General features: G+C 49.1%; 1 protein-coding gene across 3 annotated transcripts in view; it reads left to right on the top strand.

Moving 5' to 3' along the window:
• Positions 1-5,841, top strand: part of SNX19 (sorting nexin 19) — a 47,841-nt gene extending 42,000 nt beyond the window's left edge. For 2 of the 3 annotated variants that reach the window (XM_067751598.1, XM_067751596.1), the window contains exon 12: positions 2,692-5,841. The gene's annotated coding sequence lies outside the window, so the exon portion shown is untranslated. The remainder of the gene's footprint in view (positions 1-2,691) is intronic. The other variant, XR_010946381.1, reaches the window with a different exon arrangement.
• Positions 5,842-16,090: the final 10,249 nt, after the last annotated feature.

Raw genomic sequence — 16,090 nt, 5'->3', positions numbered from 1 at the left:
AGATACGGCAAGGAAAGCTCTTCAGAGACACAGTAATAACCATGAAGAAAAGGAAGCCTAGCATAAATGCCGCTTCACTCTCACAGGTGTTTGCTATCTTCCCCACCAAGTTTGCTGCTGCAACTCTTTGCCCAAACACAGATCAAAACTGGGCAGCTGCCATCAGAATGAAAACTTAGGAACCTAAGACATCCAAATTAGCTGCAGGTCAACATGAAAGTCGCCTGCTGTTTCTGGGCCCCAGAAGGAGCCTCCAGGCCATGACTTGAAAAAGGGCAAGTGCAGGTAAAGGAGGAAGAAGTTCAGTCTGAGAATTAAGACAGTGATGCATTTCGTGAAAAGTAGGAAGCTCTAGACAATGTAGTGCTTGGGTCATATATTATCTTAAGAGTCGGCCCACGGAAGAAGGATCCCATCTGCTGAGGAATGAAGTCCATTCCTGTGCCAGTGCACATTTGCACAACACATGATGTGGAATAGTCTCTGGAGCCAAGACTGGTTGTGTATCCACCCCAGGGCAGGTTGGTCAGTCTCCAGTGTAAACCTCCTTGGGATTAAGCACTTATTCCAGTGTAGAGCACTAGGTAATTAATACCAGATCTGTTCCAGACAGCTTTGTATATCCTGCATATGGGTGAGGACCCAGAAAGTTTCCTTTTCAACGATCTGTTTGGATGAGATAGAAGCTGTTGTTTTAATGTTTGAAACAGAATTTTCCCCCATGTACAGGTGTGTGCCTTGCACAGATATGGGCTTGTGAGTGGCATACGGCATTTGCTTACAAGGCGAGAGCTTGTCTGGACGGATAAGAGGGGAGATAAGTATGCATGTGTGGAGACGGCAGTAATACTCATGGCCTCAGTGCTTGGAGAGCAGGGCTGTGCACCTCCTTCTAGCAGTCTGGAGAGGATTGAGGTGAGTGAGAGCTTGTCTTTCAGCAGGCTCCGCGTCCTGAGGTTTGGGATGTGGAGAATGCCCACTGCTGGAGTGGAGTGACCTGAGATCTATATAAGATTAGGGTTTCTGTAGATGTTTCCCAAGTGATAGAAATTTTCCTCATCTAGTCTTGTTCATAGCAGGCAGCCTTGGACCAATAGTTTGCTTCACCCAATCCTTTCCTGTGTTTATTTCTGAAACCCTTTTCTTAAAAACCAAACTAAGTAAATAATAACAGGAAAAAAAAATTTTATAAAGACTTCATAGCTCTGTCATTTTTCCTTTCTTATGCAACTCAAAAATTGCTGTCTCTTTATTCCTTAAATTTTTCTCCTGTATCAGCTTACCAGTCTTTGTGGGTTGACTCGGCTGTCCCACTAGTCTAATTGTCTCTATGATAAATTAATATGGACATCAACTTAAAATTACAGGTAAACCTTAAATGTATGATATTTCTTATACTTGTCTCCATATTTGATATTCTGTGAGGAAGATTGCCCTAGTATTCCCTTCTGTGAAATCAGAATAACCATCGACCCTAAGATTAAACATTTTCATAAATGCTTTCTTTACATGTTCCAAACTATTCGCACAATGTTGTAGACAAAATGCTTGTGTCCCTCCCACTGCAGAATTTTTATGTTGAAGCCCTAGCCCCCAGTGTGATGGTATCAGGAGGTGAGCCAGGGGGAGGTAGTTAGGTTTAGACGAGGTCATGAGGGTGGAAGCCCCCATGATGAAATTAGTGCCCTTGCATGAAGAGACACCAGCGCTTCCTCTCCTCATGCACATGAAGAGGTCACGTGGGCCCCCAGTGAGAAGGTGGCCACCTACAAACCAAGAGAAACGGCCTCAGGATGAAACCTACCTTGCCAGCATCTTGATCTTGGACTTCTCAGCCTCCAGAACCATGAGAAATAAATTTCTGTTGAAGCCACCCAGCCTGTGGGATTTTGTTATAGCAGTCCAAACTGACAGGACAGATGACTAGAAAGGTTAGCCATGGGAATCTCTTCCCCTGACTTTAAGTCTGGGTTCTGAGACTCAGAGACTTTAGTGACTTGTTGAGTTTTCCATGGAAAACCTGTTGTAAAAACTTCAGACATTAGAAAATGCAAAACAGCCTCTGGAGATACTGCTGAAGCTTTCCTCTCCCTTAAATCATCTCTGTAAGTTCAACCTCCTAGAGAAAACTTTCTGAAAAGCAGGGAGAAAATGCCAAATAATTAATGCTCAAGTGGGAAAGATGCCATGTAAAAGCAGAAGTGGTTGCTGATTGTATCTGTTCATAGTTCTGCGTGCCTTTTACCTGCTGCCCTGAGAAGCAATGTGTAATGAAGAGGTTCCTTTTTAAGAACTGAAACGTAATGAAACAGAAGCTTCCCTTGAATTGGCTGGGCTCAGCACACCTTGCTTGGACTGTATCCAGCTGTGCTCATGGAGCTGCACCTGGAGTAGGTCTGTCCTGACCTGCCCCTGAGGACGTGCCTGTCTGTCCTCTCCAGCAGCTGTAGAGCCCTTGGGGGCAGATTGTCTTGCGTACTGTGATTTCTCCAACTACTACACCGTGGCATCTCCCTAGTTTCCCCTTAAATATTCTGTCGTCTCACAAATTCTCAGAGGCCATGGCTGGTTCCTTCATCCTCTCACACGGGCTCGGGACAGACTTTGCCTGCACACAAAGGCCTGCATCTGTAAGTGGAGTTGGCAGCCTTCTTGTGTCAGTGAGTAATGTCTTTCTTTCTCTTCTGGTAGACTTGGAATCCTCAACACCATCTGGCAATTTTCTCTCCATCTTCCTGCCCACAATGGAGCCACACCCCTGCAACCCCCCTTAAATGCCAGATGACAGCAGGAACCTTCCACTGAGCAGAGGTGAAGCCTTAGACGTCTGTCAGCACCCCCGCTGTAAAGATCTGCCAGCTTCTCAGATCAGTGTGGGAGGAGGCTGTCTGAGTAGGTTTCAGAGCTGCAGCAGTAACACCGGGCCCCACCTCCCATGCCTCTCAGGCTGACCGTCTCATCGGAGGTGCCGACGTCCCCAGAAGCAGGCCCCAGACTGGCGGCCCTTAGCCAGGACCCATCTCAGAAGCACATGCCCAGCTGGAGCCTCCTGGTTGCTGGGGTGAAAGGACCTCTCTATCACCATAGGAGGAATCTGATGAATTCTGGACTAAAAAGGGGTGTTGTTTTCCCCCAATGACAGAGGTACTCTCTAGTCCCCAACCCAGCCCCTGGTGAAAGGTATTTTTGTTTGTCTTTTTTACCTTTTTATTACATCTTGTCTTGTTTATAATGCTGAGCTGAAATGGGAGGGAGCGGTCACACCAGAGGATGTGAATTATCTTGCAGTCAGGGGGGCAGATTCGGCCACCAGCACGTGATAAGGGAAGGTGAGACGGGAGAGGAGCGCAGAGTCAGCTCCACGGGGACCGGTTAGGTGTTCAGTGGCCGTAACTGACTGTTTCACCTCACAGGAACACACAACTCCGTGTACGTGGGTGCTGATCTCAGTCTTACAGGGAAGCACTCCTTGACACGGGAAAGCAGGCGATGGATAGTCCATGAGACCCCTATGTAGATTGTTCCTATTCAACTCTTCAGGCGTATACAGGCAGAGAAAGAACCATTTCAAAGGTGAGCTTTAAAAACATCACCTGGCATTCTTTGGAACTGTTGTCACAGGGCAGTATATGGATTGTGAACAAATTCCCCCTCCCTCACCCCAAATCCACCCAGAAGGGAATGTCTGAAATGGGGAGGAAACACACATCTGCCTGGGCACGGTGACCTTGAACAAACCTCTTCACTTCCCTGGACTTTTCTTTCTTTCTTTCCATACAGAGGATGGGCTGGATATTGGATGAAACCCTGTCCAGCTCTGTCACATCAGTTAGAGAGCAAAGACTGTGCCTTCCAGTTCCTGGCCAGTTTCTGGAACAGTGATGATGCTTTCTGAATGTTTGTCATCAAAACGAATGAATGATTATATTTCATCTTGACTCTTATCTCAGTAGAGATTTTCTTCCACTTCATTTCGGTCTCAGTTTGAGGAAAGAAGGAAGGAAGGAACGAAGCATGATGAAAGTGAGGGAGGAAAGAATGTAGCTTTGACTCTGAAGGACTGTCTTGACTTTCTCTGGGCTCCTAGAGTAAAAGTCCCTGTCCTCCATTCTCCCTCTCTAAGCCTTCCAAAAGCACATGGATTAAGGCTACCATACAGCTTTGAGGAATAAGCCACACCCCCAGACTTCCATGGAGTCCAAGGACCTATTCATCCCCAATTAGCCTGTCTCGGGTTGATCATCAAAGTACACACTTCTGCTTTTCATTTTTCTAGAGTCTTTTCCATCAGCTCTTCTTCCATTTTATCTTTTCATCATTCCTCTGAGGAATGTAATACTTTACACATGTATAGGACTTTCTCAATTATGAAGTATTTCATATCCAATGTTTTATTTAGATCTTGACAATCACTTTTTAAGGTAATTTGGGGGAGTTATTAGTGTCTTCATTTTACTGAAAAAGAAACTTTTGCCCAAGGTCAGTCACCCATTTTTTCAAGAGGCAGCAGCACAGGGATTAAATAGTTCTGCCGACCGACAAGCAGGTGTGAATCCCAGCCCCACCACTGATTCAGCTCTGTGTCCTTCGGTAGGTGATTTAAAATCTCCGCGCCTTAGTTTTTTCATTCATTAAATGGGAATGACATGGAGCTCTCCTCACAGAGAACAGGCGGGAGAAGGGGTTACACTTAGGACCCTTAGTACAAGCTCTAGCACCAGTGCATAATAAATGTTTGTCGTTTTCATTGCCGAAGCCAAGACTAGAACCCGAGTCCCCCAGCTTCCAGCTCAGGGATATTTCCACTGCCCCCACGGGTGTCATCCTCAGCGTGCAGACCAGAACCTAAGGCCATCCGCGTTTCAGTGAAAAGCTCATCCAAGTCTCTGTTTATTGGGTCCAGAGCTAACATCTCCTGGAACTCCATTAAACAAAGCTGCTTCCCGTTGCTCTGGGCAGGGTGTCAACCCTCTAAAGTTTCAAAAGTGTATAAACCAAGCTCTCTCATCCCGTATTACTGACAGCCTGAAGGCAGACACTCCCACTGTCCTGGGGAAAGGCCTTCTTCCTTCAGTCTTAAGAGACAAGGCTCAGGGTGACTTGTTGCTATGGTGATTCTCCCTCCTACCTCCCAGCATTCGCTCAGGCCAAGTGTCCACTGGAAAAGTCTCTCTTCTCTTCCTTCCTCTTGCTATTTTCATTGGTGCCAGACTAGTTGATTCTGGACCATTGGTTTCTGACTCTCTGCGTACAAGTTTTGTCTTTTGCACTTTTATTATGTACCTCTTGCGAGTACGGCCTATGTTGTCTGTGGCTTTGTACTCTACGTTGCACGTAGCAAATGCTCAGGACTCAGCAGGGACATAAACAGTGCTTAATTCACGAATGGACGGACTGTCTGAGGGATTGGTGGTGGACTCTCCGAGTAGGTGACAATCATCCCCACGCCTTGGCTGCAAGTTCAGGTGGTCAGAGAACTTGCCCAGGTGGCATTCAACACCACAGTGCTTGAAAAGGGGAGAAGTTTCAGGAGTTGTCTTGGGGGAGGGAAGAGAGTTCTCTGTATACTCACACCAGGCCGGCTGCCGCTGAGCCTCAGAACCTGGGCTGTGCCACCGTCTGAGAGCAAGGTGTGCTCACGGAAAACGCAGACGGAACCACAACTCGGGGAGCGCACCCAGCCAGACGTGACCTTATTCTTCAGTTAACGACAAGGGAAAGTCATCTGACCCAGGGTCACTCGGCACCAAAGTCCCACAACAGAAGGGGCTCCACTTAAAGGGCAGCGCAAATCCAGGGCATTAAAATAACCTGAATGGTGTTGTTTTCTGATCAAGTGCCTTTCCCTCTCGGGTTTGTGATTTTTGAGCCTAAGAATGTCTCCTCACAGCTCAGGTTTCTCTGCTGCCACCCTGGTCTCAGGCCTGGAATGTGCGCACTGGCCGTAGAGGTCTGATGTAACTATGTCACAGTCCCAAAATGGAGAGACATTATCTCATGGCCGGTGGCAGCAGGCAGGCACCGGCGTGCTGCTGGCAGCCCCGGCTCAAGGCGGCTGGTCCCGGGAGTGTTGCATGTCCCAACTCTCAGCAGACAGACGGCCGGAGGCCCTAGGCTCCGATCTGTGCCCAGTAAGTTGGGGTCCTGCAACTCTTCCCGCCCAGAAGCAGACACGGGGAAACACAGGCCTAGGTGCAGACAGGCTCACTTTTGGACAATCACGTTGGTTCACAGAAAGGCGGTCCCTGGTCGGGAGGCCCTTGAGCATCTGGAGGGCTCAGTCAGATGCAGGGAGCGGCCGGTCACACGATGAAACGCGTGGGCTCACGGCCACGCTGAGATGCTATCCTTCCTTAGCTGGGCCCCTGGGGGCGACGGCTTCACCCGCAGGGCAGGTGGGGCCTGGTGGTCTATGAGGAACCATCCCTTTCAGCACTTGAAGGGGCCGAGGCCTCAAGGGGGACCATGCACTGCTTGTGCACAAGAGAGGGCAGCAGGGCCTGGCCGCTCAGTCGTGATGACCTTCTGGGTGGGGATCTGCCCCTTCCCATGCAGCTCGGGGAGGAGTGCGGGCGGGCCCTGGCCTCCTTGGCCAGCCTGCTCACTCACTCACTCCGCCACCTCTGCCGTGAGAACTGCTGTGGCAGCCCAGCCATTGCCCACACGGATCCCTCCCACTCCTGCCTCTGCCCCACTGACTCCTTCCAGACGGCTGCTCGAGCCGCTTCTCGGTGGTCCGGGCCATGCCTCCTGATGGGCACAGCACGGAGCGCCCAGCCTCCAGGCCCTAGGCGGAGCTCCTCGAGGGCGGGAGCCTGCACCGCTGCTTCCATCCCGCACACAGTTCCTGCCACCGCCCGTTACCGCCACATGTGGGCACCCGGGTGCCTTCGAGGCCCTTGCACGCGGAGACTGTAGTTTACCTCTCGGCGCCCCCAGTGCCGGGAGGCGTGCTCACAACACTGACTCAAGAACACACCAGCTCCAATGGCATCCATCACACTTGGTATCAAAACCCAAGATGGGATCCAGGGATGCAGCCTCCTTTCCCACGTGCAGCCTCCTTATCTCCCCCCGCCAGGCCCAGCACACTCGCGTCCGGCCTCTGTGCGGCCCTCCTGCCCGCGTGCCTGCCCGGACGTGCAGTTCTCACGCCCGCATCCGTCGTCTCTTGCCAAATGCCACCTTCTCTTCTCAGAGAGGACTTTCCTGGTCACGCTGTCTAGAAAACAGCTTTCCTCATCCCACGGCCCCTGCCCGCTTTGTCTCCCTAGCACTTCTTACCAGCTGGCTGTCATCACGTTGTCTCACGCTGTAGGACAGTACACGACGCTACACATTTTTAGATTGTTTTTTTATTGTGTGTGACTGACCCGCACAAGACTGCAAGCTCCAGGTGAGCCAGGACCTCGCTTTATTCCCAGCTTGTCCTTGGTGCCCACAGCAGTGCCAGAACGTTGCAGGCACTCACCGTTTGCTGAATGAATGGGTGGGGAAATGCATGAGCAGATGAACATTCCTTGGTAAAGTAAGGGCCATTGTGCACGATAATGTGTTGGGTAGTCAACCACGGCATGACATGAGGCTTCATTTTAAAGAACCAAAGAGCATCAGAACTATAAAAGTCCTTGAAAGTCAGTCAACCCCCAACTGTACAGAGTAGGAAACTGAGGCCCAGGGAGGGAGAATGAATGCAGTGAACACTCACAAAGTCAGTGTCTTTGACTTCTAACCAACTGTCAGCTCTTCCTAAAACAGGGTCTGACGGGACGATTCATCTGAACAGATTCTGAGCTATGAATTTTCTACTAGTTTTGCATTCAATTAAGTTGTATGAGGATGAAAAACAAAACAAACACGAGAACAAGGCCAGCAGCGTCAAATTTCACCTCCTCACACCTTCAGGTGTCTTAAGAGGCATGAATGGAAAGCAAGCTTCTCTACCAATGTTGTCCAGACTCCCTTCAGTCACCTAAGACCTGCACAAACACTGGGACATTGCTTCTGCATTCTTCCCGACCTTTGTGTGCTAGGCGGGACCCTGCAGGACTGTCTGCATTTGGAATAGAGGAAATCCAAGCCTGTGCCCAAAGCTAAGCTGGGGCTCTGGGCCTCTATTCACCCTTCTCCCTGGACACCTGTGGAATCTGACTGCAGCCACTTTAGATGGACAGGACCCACTGGAAAAGTGTCCTGCTCATCGGACATCAGCCATTCCAGATGTTCCTTTAAAAAAAAACTTCTCCAGGGGCTTCTAAGAAAGTCCCAGCCAGTCAGAAGCCTTCCTTCCCAGCTGGCCCTCCAGAGTGACTGCCCCCTTACTCTCCGTGTAAGATTGTGTTTGACAGCAATGGAAACCAACGGTTCAACACCAATCATTTCTTGGCAGAACAGACTGGCATGAGACTTGTCCCAAAACAAAATAAGCCCTTCAGGGAAGTATATTTCAAGCTGGGCTCGCGTTCCCAACCCTCTGAGATGCTTACATGGCTGACACAGGAGCCGAGGGCGGCTGAGCTCCAGCAGAGCCAACAATGATCGGCAGTAATAGGACAGCGACAAGGGGACACTCAGGGCCGGGTGTGTTCCTGAAGGGCTCAGACAAGGGTAACTGGACATGCTGCAGACCTCCTCCTGGGGAGAGGCTGTCTACACTGCAGCCTGCTCTTCTCAAATGGCCTCCTTGGTGATTTCAGTCCTGGAGGAGGGGTGTGGAGGTCAGAATAGCACCCCTTCCTTTCCCTCCACTTCTTTTTACTTCCCAATTCCTCCACAATTCTTTCTCACCACCACCGCCTTTCCCACGGCTCTATGTGCCACTTGGGGGAGCTGTGTGGACCTTCTGTCACCAGAGAGCATGCCATGTCATCTGTGTCTGGAAACTTGTTCCATCATACGGCTCTGGTCGTCTGCATCCTAAGTTGCTATAAAGCCTTGCTTTCTAGGCTTGGTTCCAGTGCGGGCCCATAGCATGGCTCAAACATCAAAGGTGGAAAGGGCCCCAGGGACATCATGGTTCTCGGCGCCCTGGGGGTAACCAGGCCACTTTTGCGCTGCATCTTCTGAATGCCCACCAGAGGGCGCCCGAGACTTCCGGAGGCAGGCCGCGGCCGGGGCCTCAAGGCCAGCAGGTGGCGCTGTTGCCTCATCCACAAGCAGGGAGAGCGGTCCCAGCTGGGCGCGAGGGCAGCGTCCCCGTGGCGAGCAGGTGGCGCCCCTGAGGGCGGAGGGCGATCCTAAAGGAGATGACGCCGCGGCCCCGCCAAACGCGGCTTCCCCGCCCCAGAAGCACAGCCAGGCCCCAGCTAGCCTGACTCGATGGAAAGCTCCAGGTAGGAACTGGATTCTCGGTTTGGGGTTCTAGCTGCGCAGCTGTTGCCGGGAGGCCTGGTAGGAAGTCCATTCATTCTCTCTCCCCGCAGCTTCTTCGACCTTCCATGTGTTCGCCCAACATAAATTAAAGCCATACTGTGGGACCAGGTGGGCTCAGGACTTAGGAATGAAAAGGACAATCCCTGTGCTAGACGGCGTCTTGGTGGGCAGGATGGGGAGGGGTGTGGGGAGATTCTAGACGGCCTGCAAGCTGATGTGGGCAGAGGGGCAGCCAGGGCAGAGGCGGCCAAGGCAGCCTGCAGGCTGAGCGGGCGCGTGTGAGTGACAGGTGGCAGGAAAGGAGCCGGGTGAGGACGCGGAACCAGACGGGGGCTTCAGGCTGGGTCCAGATGTCCCCTCCCCGGGTGTCAGGGTCCACATGCTCTGGGCAAGGGAGAATCGCTGAGAGCATGATTTATTTACAGGTGCATGAACCTGCACTCACTAGTTGATAAATAAGTAATCCCCAGGGTGAAGGAGAAGGGGGAGACACCCTCACAAGGTCCACCCTCTGCTGGGTTTACCTGGACCCAGAGCCCTCTCCAGGCACTGTTCTCTCTGCTTCCAACCCGACCAAGAAATACAATAGACTCAGTAGGTTGTGGACTTGTCAGGATCTAAAACTGAAGAGCCGCCGTCTATTTATTTAGCAAGATAAATATGCACATTCATTATTTATGCAGGATAATAAGTAAAGAATTTATAAAGCCACATATTGTCATTTATTCATCAAAACAAAGGTGCAGACCCACATTTTATAGATAAGAAACGTGAGACTCAGGTCACAGAGTTCATAAATGGTGGCACTGGCACTCCCGTCCGGGCTTTCCGATCCCTCCTCACCAGGGTCCTTATGGAATTGACCACCCAGCTGGGGAAGTGAAGTCTGGCGTCTCTGGTACCCAGAGATATCGGATCCCTGGTTTCAGTTTTCATTCTAAACCCCCTTTCCATCCAATATGAGCACCAGCTGGTCCCCAGCACTGAGGCTCGCACTGCACCATGAGTTCTGGAGAGACTGGAGGGATTTTCAAGTGTCCCACTGTATGGGGCACCGTGGCCAGGGCAGTAGTCAGGTGGGCCGTACAAAGCTTTGTTGGCATCCAGGACAGTGTTGGAGGGAGGGCCATCCATGAGTGTCTGTGATTTTGTGGACCCAGACACTTGGTCTCCAAACAGAAAACAGGCCTGAAATTTCATTTTCTTTTTTTTTTTTTTACATCTTTATTGGAGTATAATTGCTTTACAATGGTGTGTTAGTTTCTGCTTTATAACAAAGTGAATCAGTTATACATATACACATGTTCCCGTATCTCTTCCCTCTTGTGTCTCCCTCCCTCCCACCCTCCCTATCCCACCCCTCCAGGCGGTCACAAAGCACCGAGCTGATCTCCCTGTGCTATGCAGCTGCTTCCCACTAGCTATCTACTTTACGTTTGGTAGTGTATATATATCCATGCCTCTCTCTCGCTTTGTCACAGCTTACCCTTCCCCCTCCCCATATCCTCAAGTCCATTATCCACAGTAGGTCTGCGTCTTTATTCCTGTCTTACCCCTAGGTTCTTTACGACATTTTTTTTTTCTTAAATTCCATATATATGTGTTAGCATGCGGTATTTGTCTTTCTCTTTCTGACTTACTTCACTCTGTATGACAGACTTTAGGTCCATCCACCTCATTACAAATAGCTCAATTTGGGACCTAATGAAATTTCATTTTTTGAAGTTTCTGCTACAGAGATCCCTTGCCAGTGTATTGAAATTAATAGAGAAAATGTTTTTAATCAACTAAGTGCACTGAGTGCTGTGTAAAGATCCCGGAAGGAATAAAGCCCACCAGTGAGGCAGAGAGAAGTGGAATTCTAGCAAAGACAAGTGAAGGACCCCATACTCAACATCACTGGAAGGAAGCTAAACCCTGCAAGAGGACAGTGATGGGGGCAGACCGTAAAAAAAAAAAAAAAGCAGTTAACAAATGACATGAAATGGTCCATAAAATAACATGTAAATTAACATCAGATTTCCAAGAATCTTTGGGTTGAGCACTTAAAAGACCACCTCTCCGAAGCTCACAATCTGGGATGACAGTACTGCACCCCATAGAGGGCAAACAACTTGCTGTCATAGAAATAGCTGCTGTCAGCTTGGGCTCATAGCAGGTCCGGCCCTGGTTTCTGTGCTCTATATGAATTAACTCATTTAATCCTCCCAAAGAGGGCCTGGAGGACGGGGGTTTCCCCCATATTTTCAGATGGCGAAATGGAAGCTTGGGAAGGTTAAGTAACTTGCCAGCTCATCTAGTCATAAGTGGCAGAGCTGGGATTCACATCCACGTGGTCCAGCTCCTAGCCCATCCTCACAATCACGTTGCTTTGTCACTGGGTCCAAGAACCAGGGCAAATCAGTAGCAGAACCAACGAAGCTCTGATACTCCACTCCTAGATCCTGTTCTCTCCACCGTGGCACTCTTCCCTGGTCCTGCAGCCCCTCTGTCCGGGATGCTCTTCACCCAGCTCCCCAAGGGCCTGCTCCCTCAATTCCTTCTCTGACCACCCCAGATAAAGCAGCTACACCCTCCCACCCTGCGCACCCCGGCACACCCGACACCCTTGGCTCTGCAGTTACCACCACCTACTTGTGCTTCATGTGTCTTCTCCCCTAAAATGCATCATCTGAAGGCAGTGTCTGTTGTTCTCAGGGCCACAGCCCCGGTGCCCGGCACACAGGAGCGTTCAGTAACCAGTCAATGAATAAACAAATGAGCAAGTTGTAGATAAATTCCCAGGCCCGAAGCGGAGAACTCGGGTGCTCCGTGCCCCATGCTGAGGTCGCCCTTGGCTCCTTGTGTCTGAGATGCTACCCACACGCCCAAACCAGGCCAGATGCTGCCTCCTCTGGAAACCTGAATCCTTCCACCATCTGAGCTACCGATGAGACTCATTCCTCGAGGTTTACTCTCACATCTCCATGAATCTTCTCTTCAACTGTGGGTACGTCTGAAAGGGAGAACGTAATACGTCAATGAATTATCAGCCGTGGACACTCCTGAATGTACTAAGATAGTACGTAAACAACATTTTATATATAACAGATCCAAACTAAAATCTAGCTAGCCTGGATGCAGCCCTTAGAGCGCACCCATCACAGTGCCAGCCGCTTTACACGCTGCACGGGGTGCCAGCTGTTTCTGGCTCTCAGCTTTCCTGGCACCCGTGGGGACTGCACTTCCCAGAACCTTTGTGGGTGGGTAGGTGGCACCGTGTGACTGGTCCTAGCCCATCCGATGTAGGTGGGCCTGTTACCCATTTAAAATGCTAACGAGAGACGCTTGGGAGCTCTCTTTCCCTTTTGGTTCAGCCACCCGGCAACCTCAGCCTGAGGCCCTGAGTGACGATGTGGAGCAGGGGCCCCATGTCCCCAGTCTCTGCACAGCACTCTTTGGGGGTGGTCTGTGCTGTCATCGTTGTGCAGATAAAGAACAGGCTCTGAGTTATTAAACGATTTTCCTGAGATGACACATCTAATAAGTGACAGAGGCAAGAATGGAACTCAGGTGTGTCTGATGCTCAAACACATAACTTTCACCTGCTTTTACTCTCGCTTCCAAATCTTTATTAAATACACAAGGAATAGGACAATGGGAATACCAGCTATTCCCTGGAAAACAGAAGCTTTGTCAGGGCACCACGGCTCTGGGAAGTCAGGAGGGCACTGGGGGCCTGGGAATCCAGGGAAGCCCTCGTGTTTAGTTTTTAAAGAGTGAGGATACAAATGCATTCTCACCAATACTGAGGCTCTTTAAGAGGAAGGGGGGTGGAGGGGCTTCCCTGGTGGCGCAGTGGTTGAGAGTCCGCCTGCCAATGCAGGGGACGCGGGTTCGTGCCCCGGTCCGGGAGGTTCCCACATGCCGCAGAGCGGCTGGGCCCGTGAGCCGTGGCCGCTGAGCCTGCACGTCCGGAGCCTGTGCTCCACAACGGGAGAGGCCACAGCAGTGAGAGGCCCGCGTACCGCAAAAAAAAAAAAAAAAAAAAAGAAAAAAAAAGAGGAAGGGGTGGGGAATCAGACACGGAAAAGAAGCCACTATAAATACTGTGACCAACGGAATTCCTGTGGCCTGATGGCTTTGACAATAACCCCCTGGCTAGGTGTAATCACACCTCCTCACCACACGAGATTAGCTAATACGGGTGAAGCACTTGGAGTGCTTCTAAAGGAAGCAAAATACTGTCATTGTTAGTATGACTCTGTCAGATGCCTCCCTCTTGAGATTCTCAGCGGATTCGCTCTGTGCAGTTCGGCTGCTTCTTGCATCGCTGCTGCCAGAACCAGGAACAAGTTTCTCCGGATCAGATGGGCTTCCCTGCTACTTCTTTGGAAGATGTGTTAAAATGAAGGTCCTGGGGCCCCAGGAGCAGGTGGAGACCAGCAGGGGGAGGAGTCAATAAAAGGGGAGAAAGAGAAAGAAGGGACAGTAACAGCATCTCAACTCTCTCTTCTTCCGATTAAGGCCTTTGCCGAAGCACCGCATTTGTTTAGAAGAGCAAATGAGGTGTAATTTGTTACTGAAAGCGGAGCTTGAAGCTCTCACTATAAATAGCATATAATAAGCAAAATCCTTGCTAGCTCAGAGAAAAAAAAGGGACCCTAAAAAGAAAAAGAACACTGATGCATAGAACAGACCGTTATAAAAATGGGAGAGGAGAGACCTTCAAATTGGTGGAAGAGTAAGAGGTGGAGATCACCTTCCTCCCCACAGATACATCAGAAATACATCTACACGTGGAACACCTCCTACAGAACACCCACTGAACGCTGGCAGAAGACCTCAGACCTCCCAAAAGGCAAGAAACTCCCCACAACTTGATGTATGCTGCATCGGTGGAATACCTGAATAGACAACGAGTCATTCCAAAATTGAGGCAGGGGACTTTGGGACCAACGATATATATATATATATATTTTTTCCCCTTTTTCTCTTTTTGTGAGTGTGTATGTGTATGCTTCTGTGTGTGATTTTGTCTGTATACCTTTGCTTTTACCATTTGTCCTAGGGTTCTGTCTGTCCATTTTTGTTTTTTTTCATTACTTTTTACTTTTTTTATTTTTAATAATAATTATTTTTCTTTTCTTTTCTTTTCTTTTCTTTCTTTCTTTCTTCTTCCTTCCTTTCCTTCCTTGCTTCCTTCCTTTTTTCTTTCTTTCTTTCTTTTCTTTCTGCCTTTTCTTCTGAGCCATGTAGCTGACAGGGTCTTGGTGCTCCAGCCAGGTGTCAGGCCTGTGCCTCTGAGGTAGGAGAGCCAAGTTCAGGACACTGGTTCACCAGAGACCTCCCAGGTCCACGTAATATCAAATGGCGAAAGCTTTCCCAGAGATCTCCATCTCAACTCTAAGACCCAGCTCCACTCAACGACCCACAAGCTACAGTGCAGGACACCCCATGCCAAACAACTAGCAAGACAGGAACACAACCCCACCCATTAGCAGAGAGGCTGCCTAAAATCATAATAAAGTCACAGACACCCCAAAACACACCACCGGACACAGTCCTGCCCACCAGAAAGACAAGATCCAGCCTCATCCACCAGAACACAGGCACTAGTCCCCTCCACCAGGAAGCCTACACAACCCACTGAACCAACCGTAGCCACTGGGGGCAGACACCAAAAACAATGGCAACGACGAACCTGCAGCCTGAAACTACAAAGCCTCCAGTCTTTGATGGAGACCCCAAACACAGTAAGTTAAGCAAAATGAGAAGGCAGAGAAACACACAGCAGATGAAGGAGCAAGGTAAAAACCCACCAGACCAAACAAATGAAGAGGAAATAGGCAGTCTACCTGAAAAAGAATTCAGGGTAATGATAGTAAAGATGATCCAAAATCTTGGAAATAGAATGGAGAAAATACAAGAAACATTTAACAAGGACCCAGAAGAACTAAAGATGAAACAAACAATGATGAACAACACAATAAATGAAATTAAAAATTCTCTAGAAGGAATCATTAGCAGAATAACTGAGGCAGAAAAATGGATAAGTGACCTGGAAGATAAAATAGTGGAAATAACTGCTGCAGAGCAGAATAAAGAAAAAAGAATGAAAAGAATTAAAGACAGTCTCAGAGACCTCTGGGACAACATTAAACACACTAACATTTGAATTATAGGGGTCCCAGAAGAAGAGAAAAAGAAAGGGACAGAGAAAATATTGAAGAGATTATAGTTGAAAACTTCCCTAATATGGAAAAGGAAATAGTCAAGTCAAGTCCAGGAAACACAGAGAGTCCCATACAGGATAAATCCAAAGAGAAACATGCCAAGACACATATTATCAAACTATCAAAAATTAAATACACAGAAAAAATATTAAAAGCAGCAAGGGAAAAACAACAAATAAAATACAAGGGAATCCCCATAAGGTTAACAGCTGATCTTTCAGCAGAAACTCTGCAGGGCAGACGGGAGTGGCAGGACATTTTTAAAGTGATGAAAGGGAAAAACCTACAACAAGGATTACTCTACCCAGCAAGGACCTCATTCAGATTTGATGGAGAAATTAAAAGCTTTACAGACAAGCAAAAGTAAGAGAATTCAGCACCAGCAAACCAGCTTTACAACAAATGCTAAAGGAACTTCTCTAGGCAGGAAACACAAGAGAAGGAAAAGACCCACAATAACAAACCCAAAACAACTAAGAAAATGGTAATAGCAACGTACATAT

This window comes from Pseudorca crassidens, chromosome 9 (genome assembly GCF_039906515.1).
Source record: "Pseudorca crassidens isolate mPseCra1 chromosome 9, mPseCra1.hap1, whole genome shotgun sequence".
In the NCBI taxonomy this organism is placed as follows: Eukaryota; Metazoa; Chordata; class Mammalia; order Artiodactyla; family Delphinidae; genus Pseudorca; species Pseudorca crassidens.
The sequence above is the reverse complement of the archived record's forward strand: the minus strand, read 5'-3'. Positions and strand labels throughout refer to the sequence as shown.